We start from the raw sequence: 12,979 nt of genomic DNA, 5'->3' as shown, positions 1-12,979 counted from the left end.
TCTGTCGGGTGGATGGACTCAGCATTAGAGGTAGGGTCAGGAGCTCAGACATTCAGAGGGAGCGTGGCGTAGAGGGCCTGCACCTTTATGTTAAAAGGAGCCAGGCAGGGTGGTTTGGGCGTTTCATTACGGTGCTTCATAGGTACCTTCCATTGGAGGTTTTCTGGGCATGTCAAGCAGGGAGGAAGTCATTGGGTGGATTACATATCTCATCTGGCCCGGAGGCCTTGGGATCCTGCAATAGGAGCTGGAAAGTGTTGTTGGCCAGATGGAGATCTGAAATGACTTGCTGATATGTCTGCTTCCACAGCAAATCAACCCTGGATGGTCTAGCTTTTCAGCATCTGTGATGGCTGAAAGTATATTTGCAACTCCACCTGATGTTCAAACCCACTGCAACAGTTCTTCATTTTAGAATGTTACTGACAGGCTAAAACAGAACTGGGATGCGCACTTTGAATTGCTTTGTCATTTTCATGCTTCAGTTCTTGTACACAAGAATGAATTCTTCATCATCAGTAACCTTCATCTGCAGCAATGTTGCCATTAAAACCTTCCAGTATCAAAGAAAATGCTGTTTTGCATCTAATCTGACACTTAGCTACTGCAGCACCATGGTACGGTGACAATAAACTGATAATAAGCACTCAATTGGGTCTGTGTTCATTGTGTGTGCTGTTGAGGTGCAATCCTTCTCTGCACTCACTCGATTCCAGCATGTATGTCAGACTCAGATTGAATGAACAGTGTTGCAAGACTTGCATATCCATTATAAACCCCAAAGTATTCAGCATTTAAATAATTATTGATGCTTTTACAAGAAATATGAGGAATATGAGATAGTTATATGTTCTGCTTAATGACTGTTGTACAACATCAGTTTCAGCCAGGGTTTACAAAGAAAGATAGGAAAAGGACAAGAGAGGACACAAATTAAACTACCGACAGTAATAAGTGTATGAATACATGTGATTTGGTGTACCAATTTTTTTTGTCAAGATTTTTTATCAAAAACATTTTATTTTGAAAGAAAAATATTTCAGAGAAAATATTACAAAAGCAAAGTTTCTGTATGGACATGTATAGAGCATGTATATGAGTCGTAACAATGCAAAAGCACTGGTCCTTTACGAATGTTGTGTCAATTATTATTCTTTATTTTACCAGGTAAGCTCAGTTGAGAACAATTTCTCATTTACAATGATGACTTGGCAAGAGGCCCCGGCAGGAAGAAAGATAACAAATAAACAAGTACATATACAAAAAATTACACACGTTTAAACAGAGATTAAAAACACTCTAAATTAAAGCTAGAAATTCAATGAAAACATTCAGCATGTGTAGTGGTCAGCTAGGGTCTGCTGCAGCTTCTGTTTAAAAATGTAAGGTGATGTAAGTGATGGCAGTTTCAGAGATTTTTGGAGGGAATTCCAATCGATCGCTGCAGCAAATCGAAAGGAATCCGGCCAAAGACAGTGCGAACCTTGGGGACAGAAAATATTATGAAATCACTGGACCTCAGGTGGTAGTTGTTATGGGAGGGGTGTAGGAGGTTGGAGAGGTACTGAAGTGTGTCCCTGATAGGGTCTTGTAAATGAGTGAAAGCCAAACAGAAAGTAATGTTTAATAATCAGAATAAATTCTAGCTTAAGGCTTCCCACATGCAATAAATAAAAATAAAAAAAAATACCTGGATATAAATAAATTACTTGTGAATTATAATTGAAGATCTCCCTTTCCACAGCAGAAGGCTTGTCTTTTATTCTGTCTGTTTTAGCAACAGCAACATATTACAGTAATGAGGAGAACTTGTCCTCTGTTGTAAAGACACATTCTTCCTCTGGGTTTTTCACCTCAAATAAACCTTTGTTAACATTCCAGACATTGACCAGAGGTGATAACTGCTGTACCTGGCATTGAAATTCCCCTCAGCCCACATTTCCTGGGAGACATATCCCCTTGTTCATGCTGTATTTACAGAGGCAGCAGGCTATCAGACAGTAAACTGCTGTGAGCAATCAAGGCCAGATTAAGTTTGTCCAACAACCTGCACAGAATTAAATCTAGATACAGAGCCTCAAGGTAGCGAAAAACCTGACTTTGATTGCTTTTTCAAATGTTTGAAAGGGTTTGGAACTGCTATTTCCTTGTTATTATTGCTACATATTCAGGGACTAGAAAAATGCTGAGGAAAATAACCTTTTAAACAGACCTTCCTCTGGCCTTTCTCAACAATAATAAACACAAAAAGAAAATGAATTTGCCATTTTTATGTTGCATTATGTCTGAGACAAAAGGACAACTCCAAGCTTTCCCCTTTTTGTTTAAAGTCTTTGTTTCTTCTCTTTGTCTAATAAAAACTCCATTAAAAATGAAAAGCTGTGGGACCGGTGAGTTGGTGTGGCTTGAAAAAAAATACTGATTAAAATGTGTTGGCGCTTTCAGAGCTTGATAATTTCAAAATGTAAAAAGAAGAAGAAGCAAGAAAGATCAGCAATGATGGACAAATATAAGAAAAAAAAAGCTAATGCTTTTCAGCACTACGAGCGAAAATATGGTGTGTGGGACTTGACCCTGTGGCACAGCACGACGGCGTACTTATCTCCACACAGCCTTCAGAGGCAACACAGTGCCTGCAGAAACACAACATAATCACTCCTCTTACAGATCAAATTAGCCCTAATACTATCTCTAAATAAGACATCCTGCTAGGAATGTGAAGCGAGGAAGACAAGAGAAAAACTGTGCGTGCAGTTGATTAACTTAAGCTCCAAGCCAGCAAAACCCTGTAACATGAGTCACGTTTCATACTTTGAGAATTAGTATTGTTTATGAACGCAATGACTAAGAGCCTTTTTGTACTATGAGAATGTCACAACTCAAAATTGAACGTGTAGCCACGGGCTGCTTTTTTTTTTCACTGATTTTGGACAGGTGATGTAAGAGATTATCATAGATTCAAAGGGGAAAAGAAGCGAGGGGAGGAGGGTACAGTGGGACTTTCATGCTGCCAGGTGATTCAGTTACCCAACATAGACATGCTTTTACTACAGGACAGCTCCATTGTATCAGAGATTGATGAAACTGCCAAAAAATGTGTAAGAATGAGCTTGAGAAATGGCTTAGAACAGCAAGCCCTTTAGTTTGTGGTACAAACAACAGGTGTATGTTTTGCATGGGTGTACCACTTGAGGATTCAGTAAAAATACCAGTTTGCCATCACTTAAGAGCTAGTTACAAGACTGGCAACCCCACACACGTTGTCAGTTCTTGGTGTGACAACCAATACAATGAATGTCCACAGATCTATGGCTGACCATGTGTGCAGTCAGAAAATGTGCATATTTTCATGCATAGCTGACTCACTATCTTGCAATCATTAGTTACACTAATTCGACCAGAGCCCACCTTCAAGATTATACATATCTAATGTCCAAGCCTCCTACTTGTGCACAAACAGTTTTGCACCTCAATGGAAAACCGAACTATCAACTAAACGGAAAATAAAGATGTCTTGTTTGAATGCAGATGAGGCAACAGATGGGACTATAAACAGGATCATGGACATTTTTGTTTGGTAGTTTGATGAGGATTTAGAGAGGGTGTTAACATCTGGCCTCAAAGAAGGTAAATATTGTTGATGAATAAATTCACAGAGTTTGACAGATATTTTCTACTCATACAGCCTGAACTACAATCAGGTTGTTGGTATACTGGTGGATTACTGCAGTGTGACGAAGGGGAAAAGGTCTGGACTAGAGACACAAGCCCTGAGAAAACCAATCACACCTATACAACAGTCAACATGGTCTCAAATGCAGCTAAGGCCCTTTGATCTGGTGCCCTGACAAATGAGTGCATTTTTAATCTTAAAGTATAATTCAAGCTGTTCCAGTGTATATTGCATACATTATGAAAGCAGGCTGTCCCATCAGCAGTCGGTTCCTGTAAATGCTGACAGTGCAGCAGAATGCAGGAACCTTTGGATCATAGCACTTTTACAGTGTCCTGTGTCCTTTTGATGAGCATAAACACATGCATTAGCAGGAGCATTCTCTTTTTACCTCATCAGATGGAAATTAAAGATTAGGAAAGAAATCCCTAATATTAATAAGATAAGGCTCAACCACATGTTGGGGCGCAGAACCACTGATATCTTACTTTACTGCTGCACTGTATGTCTGGTTTTCTGAACACTGAAGTTATGAACTAAAATTAAATGATAACATATATTTAAGCAATCATTCACAGATACATTGATGTATAAGTATTGTGTCTTATGACATTTCACAAAACAAACAAAAAAAGAGAATCACAAAGCTCTGCTTGCTGTTGATATAGAATTTTATTTTGGAAGATATATTGGGTCAAACAATACTTACCAATGCCAAGAAACACTACAATATAATAGTGATTGAATTACACTACAAGCTGTTAAATATTAGGTATATCTCAGTAAAAATACATAAAAGAAAGGGAGCATACAGTATACAGCAGTGAAGACAGTTGAACTCAGACTGATTTGTCTCATCCTGAAGCTTCTCCACCTTCACCTGGTTTTCTGATAAAACAACATTTGAGAGCTGAAGGTGTGTGATACAAAGCAGTAACACATCACATCCAAGAAAGGAAACACCCTGCTTGTACCTCTGATGTAATCACTAAATTCACATGTGACGTTGATGATAACATGAAAGTCACACCCAACAGCCATGACATAAAAAAAAGAGCATAATGATGATTACATGAGAGGTTCAGACTGGGAGTATACTGAGATAGACTTTCCTCCCCAGACTGATGTACATGTAAACAGAGCCAGAGATGATGGAGTAGAGATATTGTTGCAGGGCAGCTCCCTCCTACTGGAAACCAGCTGTTCAGGTCAGGGATCAGGCTGGGCAGCAGCAGCGCAGTGACACTGTAATGACAGCAGCTACCTGTAAAACACAAACAGAGAAGACACCAGACATCAATCACCCTGTGGACACCACTGACTCCAATAACACCTCATGCTCAGTGATGGCGCTGTCAGCCTTCTCAAATTACATAGAAGATGCACAACTCTTACTGGAGCCTTGCCTCAAGCTTGTTATTCTCTTTCATTTGTGAATTATTAATTGGTAAAAAACCAATTTGTTCTTTTTATTCTAAAAGTGTCACAGGTTGTGGGAAGTAATTTATGATTTGTGGTCAATGGTTGAGTTTTAATTAAGTCCAGGCCAGGGTTCACAGTGCTGGAGATGGAAGTGGTTCATTAATCACCAACTAGCAGACTACCTTCATACATGAAAGGCCAAAGCACATCACTTTCATCTGAATTACAGTTAATAGTTGTCCAGCAGGAAACACATAAGTGAATTAAGCACTGCATGTAGAGAGAATCTGAGGATCATATTGTTGTTTGATGATCAGATATAGGTTTAATCTGATTAAAATATGACTTTTGAATCAGTGCAGGACCATCACAAACTATGACTGGATGAGTGTCATTAACTAAAAGAGATTTGAAACAGTAGATAATATCTAGTTTCAAATAAAAAGGTGATGTTGCCCTTCATTTATTGATCTCAACCTGCAAACATTTAAATGTAAAAATGAAAAACTAGAAATATTTGAAAAGTTTAAGGTTAAGTTTCAAGTTGCTGGTTTGAAGTCCAGTGGCTCTGCAATGTCTTAACACAGGTGGATTATTACACAGCTGTTACACAGTTAGTCTGTACACATTTTGGGCCTTGTTGATCAATGGTTTGAAGTCTCGCCCACCTTCACAACAGAAGTTATCACATCTCAGTGGTGGTTTTCATCCTCCAACCTTAAGCCGTTTAATGGAAAATGTAGTCCTCATTCATGCACATCCTTACACAGTTATGGAATGTGACCACCTTCAGCTGTTATGACCTGTTTCGGTTTGGTCAAAAGGAAGGGTGCATGGTCTCCACCCAGGGCATCCTGTATGCAGCCTCCATGTAATTGCTGCCGTTCCTCTACACTCACAAATACCATTTCTAGAACTTCCAGGACAATGAATAGGGTAATTGGATTGGGTGCCTGTTTGCAATCCACAGCATTTATTGTGCACATACCAATGCAAGCCACTCTCAGTGTTTTTAATTATCAATGTGTCTGGTAATTTTAGACCTCTATCTTTTAAATTTTAAGAGGCAAACACTGAGTGTGCACTTGCAAAGGTTTTTTGGTTGTTTATGGAGTCTGCTGCAACAAGCTGCTGTACTTCTGTTGTCATAAAAGTACAGCAGTAACCACAGTTCTTCTTTTGTGCTTATCAAGAAGGGCTTTTCAAATGTTTCCTAATGAAGAGCTGTTGAGAGTGCTTTTTGGAATTAGACATAAAAAGAATGACCTCTGTTACAATGCTGAATATCTCATTCTTTCAAGTTTGTAAAATACAGTGAAGAAGAGAAGAACTGGCTACTGTTGCATAAGGTCCAGGTTACAGGCCACTGTGGTGAAGCAGCTTCAGATAGAAGAGACACTAAAAGGCGACAAAAGTCTATCACAGATTCAACCTTAATGTTAGTGTGATACTTTTTGCACACTCTGTCTTCTCATTTTTTTCTCTTTCTGCAACCCGTAACTTCCAATCAGACACTCCCAGATAATCACTGAATGAGCCGCCTGCAGCAACGTCTCATCATTTATCACCACTGCTGAGGGCTGCAACTGAGACTGGCCACACACACACACACACACACACACACACACACACACACACACACACACACACACACACACACACACACACACACACACACACACACAGCTATTTCTTTTGTACAATGCATTTATATGTAGCAGTTTATTTTCATTTTGTTTAGATACTCTGGCAGTAGTGGTAAAGAAGATTAAAAGTGAGGTGGAAAAAAGAATTTGTGCTTCCTAAAGTTTTTTGATGGTTCCAAGGGTGATAAAGAAAAGATTAAAATTGCATAAGATGAGCAGAACCAGAGTTCATATTTTACATATTTATGCTAAAAATGCGAACAAAAAGCAACAAAATTAGAATATCAAGCAAAACAGATTGTGCTGGAAATGCCTCTGTAGACCCCAGACGGATATGCTACTAGACAAACCAACACACTTCTAGTCAGATCAAAAATCCCTTCAAATGTAAGGCATGTGCTTTTCATTAACTTCATCAGCAGCGATCATTGATGGAGGCAGTTAGAGACTTTCAGAAAATGAAAAACCAACATCAGAGCGAGAAGGGATCACTGAAAGACATAGGAAAGGTGAGCTGTGTGGAGAGGAAGAGTGATGAGAGGACTATGAAGTTTGACAGGAGAATGAACATGACCACACTACAGAGCCTGTCCATGAAAGACCCAAGGCATCCGTCAGATTGGTGATATTGTGCCCATCTGCACGTTTTAATTCTGACCAACTGTAAAGATGCCAGTATAGGAGGAGAGGGGAGGAGAGGAAGTGAATAGATCAGATTTATATCAAGGTAGGTCTGTGTGTGTTTAAGGGATGTGTTTCTAGAGAGAGAGGGCAAAAGTGAGAGAGAGATGTAAAGATTGTTCTTTGTAGAGATCAGAGGCCATGGGGTGACTGTGTCTGCTTGGCTCACATAGTCAGAGAGAGTTGCCAGTCAGAGCCACATCAAAGCTCTGTTAGCCTGCTAGCACACAGAGCAGCCCCTTCTGCTTCCGGAAGACACACACAAACACACACACACACACACACACACACATGCACACACACACACACACACACACACACACACTCACGCAGACATTTGTATGACTACATTCATTCCTCAGCCCATAATACTGCTGTCAACCTTCACCACTGCTTGCTCTATGTCTTAATCCTTAACCACGGCCTTGCATTACAGCTCTGGTTTAATTTCCGGATATGTTTGCAGTTTCCAACATGATTTTGGGATGCAGCAGCAATAAAGTCAGAAAAGACAAGAAATGGTAGCAGTCTGATGACCAGATGCAGTATAAACATTATAGCCAGAATATCTAAAGCCTTTATTTGGTAGGGAAGCTCTCCCAGATTTCCTACAATCCGCAATGCAATGGCAAAGTGAGGCACCACACCTGAAGACCAGCAGAAGCTACAATGACTGGACTGGGTGTCTGTGGCTCAGGTGGTAGAGCGTGATACTTACCCCAAGCTGCTCCTGATGGCAGGCAAGCACCTTGCATGGCAGCTAGGTTGCAACTGATGTGTGAATACGTCGGATGAATATCACAAAGGTAAAAAGGTGCTATTTAAGTTCAAACCATTTAAGCCACAGAGATTCCACCAGGTCACAGGAATCTTTGCCAGTCTGGAATAAGCGTCAAGTTTGCATCCTCACCCTGAACAACTGGGCAGTAACAATCGGAGGTTTTGGCAAAAGGCTGCCATGCAAGTCTCTCAAGACCACCCTTTTTTGTGGATTCTTGTACTGAAACAAACGTGGATGGACTGCTGGACCTGCCAGAGAATGTGAAACACAGGACACTCCTGCATAACACTTAGTGTAGTACAGCAGCAATGACTGCTCCATTAATATATTAGTCAGTCATTTTAAAACTAACCTGCAGGTACTGAAATTACAAAAATACATAATTTTTCAAGCTAAACTAAAACATCCCATGATTACCTGCTCTCAGAACGAGGGATGGTTGCTTTCCCTTGTTTTACATTGTAGTTAAATGAGTACATGTAGGTTTTGAACTGTTTATGAGACAAAAGAAGACATCTGAAGATGTTACCTGGGGCTCCATTAACTTTTCACTGGCATTTCTTAGTTTCTTTTCATGTTTTACAGAAGTCAGGTTTGACTTTAAATGAGTTTAAACTTGGCTCTGACAAAGTAAGATATGACCAAAGGAGGTTTTAAATATTAGCAAATCCTAAATATTGCCAAGTAGTTTTTTTTTTTCAAGTCTCTTTTATTTTCCTGATTTTCCTGCTGATGTCTGACATTACAGTGAGCGTATTGCATCACTTCCTGTTGTAGCGCTGTGTTGTGTTCTGTGACTGTTGTAGCTCATCCACTCCATCTAATTTGATATTCATTAAATCTGTGTAGCGGTAATATTTGAATCGTAACATACACTCGTTTTCTTCAAGCACCTTCTCAGTACTTAATTCTAAGTTAATCTGTTATCTCTGTCCGCTAGCCTAGCACTTAGCAGTTAGCATGGCTTCTCCCTCTTCCTCTCCTTCTCTTTCCTGCACAGTGTGTCACATGTTTAGTTACTCCTCTGCCTCCTTTAGTGATAATGATACCTGTAATAAATGCAGTCTCTTTGTAGCTTTGGAGGCGAGGCTCTCTGAATTGGAAGCGCGGCTCCGCACCATGGAAAACACCCTGCTAGCTGTTAGCCAGGCCCCCTTAGCCGGTGCAGACCGCAATAGCATAGCTGCTAGTGTAGCCTCTGCTAGCCGTCCCCTAGCAGCTCCCGAGCAGCCGGGAAGTCAGGGTAGCTGGGTGACGGTTCGTAGGAAACGTAGTCCGAAACTCAAGCCCGCTGTCCCGGGACACCACAAACCGCTTCATGTTTCTAATCGTTTTTCCCCACTCAATGACACACCCGCTGAGAAACCAACTCTGATCATTGGCAGCTCCGTAGTCAGAAACGTGAAGCTAGCGACACCAGCGACCATAGTAAAATGCCTCCCAGGGGCCAGAGCGGGCGACATAGAAGCAAATTTGAAACTGCTGGCTAAAGATAATCGTAAATACAGTAAGATTGTTATTCATGTCGGCGGTAATGACACCCGGTTACGCCAATCGGAGGTCACCAAAATTAGTGTGGCATCGGTGTGTAACTTTGCCAAAACCATGTCGGACTCCGTAGTTTTCTCTGGACCCCTGCCTGATCTGACAAGCGATGATATGTTTAGCCGCATGTCGTCGTTTCACCGCTAAGTGTCTACGTGGTGTACTGCAAACGATGTTGGCTTTATAGACAATTGGAGCTCTTTCTGGGAAAAACCTGGTCTGATTAGGAGAGACGGCATCCATCCCACTTTGGCTGGTGCAGCTCTCATTTCTAGAAATATGGCTGATTTTATTAGAACTCCTAAAGCATGACAACCCAGAGTTCAGACCAGGATGCAGAGTTGTAGTCTTCCACACCTCTCTGCAGTTTCCTCTCAGCTGTCACCCTCCAGTAATTCAGTTAGCTTTATTGAGACTGTGTCTGTCCCCCGACCACCAAAATTCAATAAATTAAACAATTCAAAAATAAACAAAAGACATAGTAACCATAAAAATCTAATTAAAATTAATACCACTATTTCAACTGAGCGAAGAAACGGCACAATTAAATGTGGTCTGTTAAATATTAGATCTCTCTCGTCTAAATCTCTGTTAGTAAATGATTTGATAACTGATAACCAGATTGATTTGTTCTGTTTGACTGAAACCTGGTTGCAGCAGGAAGAATATGTTAGTCTAAATGAATCAACTCCTACTAGTCATACTAACTGTCATGTTCCTCGAATCACGGGCCGAGGAGGAGGAGTGGCAGCAATTTACCTCTCTAGCTTAAAAATGAACCAGAGACCTAAACCTAGTTACAGTTCATTTGAAAATCTTACTCTCAGTCTCTCTCATCCAGATTTAAAAGCTCAGAAACCAGTTTTATTTGTTGTTGTATATCGTCCTCCTGCTCCTTCCTCTGAGTTTTTATCTCAATTCTCAGACTTTTTATCTGATTTAGTGCTCAGCTCAGATAAAGTCATTATTGTGGGTGACTTCAACATTCATGTTGACGTGGACAGTGACAGCCTTACGACTGCTTTTAATTCAATATTAGACTCAATTGGGTTTTCTCAACATGTAAATAAACCAACTCATAGTTTTAATCATACCCTTGACCTCGTTCTGACTTATGGCATAGAAATCAAACAGTTAACAGTATTTCCCCGGAACCCTCTTCTTTCTGACCATTTTATGATAACATTTCAATTTACAACAATAGATTGTATAAGAGTTAAGAATAAATATCATTACAGTAGATGTCTGTCTCACAATTCGGTGACTAAATTTAAGGAAATAATACCCTCTCTATTTACTTCAGCACCACTTACTGATATAATGGAAGGGAAATATTATAATTTTACCCCCACAGAAGTGGATTATATTGTTAATAGTGCTGCAGCCTCACTGCGTACAACACTTGATAGTGTTGCACCTGTAAAAAAGAAAGTTCTATCTCAGAGAGGACCTGCTCCTTGGTATAATTCCCAGCTGTGGACTTTAAAGCAGGCGTCCCGAAAGCTGGAAAGGAAGTGGTACTCCACTAATTTAGAGGAAGTTTATGTAGCTTGGAAAAAAAGTCTAGTAATTTATAAAAAAGCTCTTCGTAATGCCAGGACAACATATTATTCATCTTTAATAGAGGAAAACAAGAACAACCCCAGGTTTCTCTTCAGCACTGTAGCCAGGCTGACAAAGAGTCAGAGCTCTGTTGAAACTTGTATTCCTTTAGCTTTGAGCAGTAACAACTTCATGAGCTTCTTTACAAATAAAATTATTACGATTAGAGAAAAAGAAATTATTTATATTTATATATATATATATATATATATATATATATATATATATATATATATATATATATATATATATATATATATATATATATATATATATATGTTTCTCGTCATTGGCTTCCTGTGAAATGTAGAATAGAATTCAAAATCCTTCTTCTGACATATAAAGCTCTTAACAACCAATCTCCATCATATCTTAAAGACCTGATAGTACCATATTATCCTAGCAGAACTCTTTGCTCTCAGACTGCAGGCTTACTTGTTGTTCCTAGAATCTCTAAAAGTAGAATGGGAGGCAGAGCCTTCAGTTATCAGGCACCTCTCCTGTGGAACCAGCTCCCAGTTTGGGTTCTGGAGGTGGACACCCTCTCTATTTTTAAGACCAGGCTTAAAACCTTCCTTTTTGACAAATCTTATAGTTAGGACTGACTGGGGGACCCTGACGGGGTGAGCTGGTGTCTTCATTTGCACAACTGACTTCCCCTCTTGACGTCCCTTTAGTTTGCCCCTAGTTATGCTGCTATAGGCCTAGACTGCTGGGGAACCTCTCTGGATGCACTGAGCCCTTCTCTAACTACCTATGTATTTACTATATATACCATTATTGCATTACATTCACTCTGTTTCTCCCTGTGTCCTTTCTCCGAGTGTCCCTGGTCCCAGAGCTGGATGCTTCAGATCTGTGGTGGTTCTCCCACCAACTGGCCTAATCTCCATCTGTGGGATGCTGCTGCTGCTGACCTTCCTCCAGCCCACTGCTTCCAGCTGCCCATTTCCATCAATCTACTCTGCATCACCCTCACTATACTTGATTTGCTCATCTACATATTTTTGAATTTACCACCAGCTATATATGTAGTATATTTAATGTCAGAGCTGTACACCATAGCAGTAAACTATAATCAGTTTCCATGTTAGTTGTACTTTGCATGTATCATCTGTCTTATCATGCATGTATCATATTGTGTGTTTTATGGTCCTTGTGTCCCCCCCTACCCCTCTATCCCTCTATCTGTATCCCTCTACCTCTATCTCTACCTCTCTAGCTCTACCTCTTCCCCTCTACCTCTATCCCTCTATCTGCATCCCTCTATCTCTACCTCTCTACTTCTTCTGTCCCTCTCAACCCGCCCGGCCAGCAGGCAGATGGGTCCCCCCACATTAGAGCCGGGTTCTGCTCGAGGTTTTTTTCCCTGTTAAAAGGGTGTTTTCCTTGCCACTGTCGCCTTTTGGCTTGCTCTGGGGGGGGTTGTAACTACTTAACTGTAGCACCTAAGTTTGTTGTTTTAATGGCAAATTTAACATCTGGCTGAAAATTAGGTATTTGGACATTGGAACATTTACAGCGTTTTTCATTAATGCATTGTTCATGAAAAAAATAACAAAGTGTACATATTCCAGAATAGGCATGTGCCAATGAAACCATAAAATTACACAATCAACAAGAAAATGC

At 40.2% G+C, this 12,979-nt stretch overlaps 1 protein-coding gene across 1 annotated transcript in view; it reads right to left on the bottom strand.

Annotated features, from left to right (window-relative positions):
- Positions 1–4,326: 4,326 nt before the first annotated feature.
- Positions 4,327–12,979, bottom strand: part of tsnare1 (T-SNARE Domain Containing 1) — a 230,379-nt gene continuing 221,726 nt past the window's right edge. The window contains exon 12 of the mRNA XM_055013784.1: positions 4,327–4,937. The gene's annotated coding sequence lies outside the window, so the exon portion shown is untranslated. The remainder of the gene's footprint in view (positions 4,938–12,979) is intronic.

Source organism: Amphiprion ocellaris, chromosome 9 (assembly GCF_022539595.1).
Source record: "Amphiprion ocellaris isolate individual 3 ecotype Okinawa chromosome 9, ASM2253959v1, whole genome shotgun sequence".
NCBI classification, from domain to species: Eukaryota; Metazoa; Chordata; class Actinopteri; family Pomacentridae; genus Amphiprion; species Amphiprion ocellaris.
Note: the sequence above shows the minus strand (reverse complement) of the source record. Positions and strands in the feature narration are given on the sequence as shown.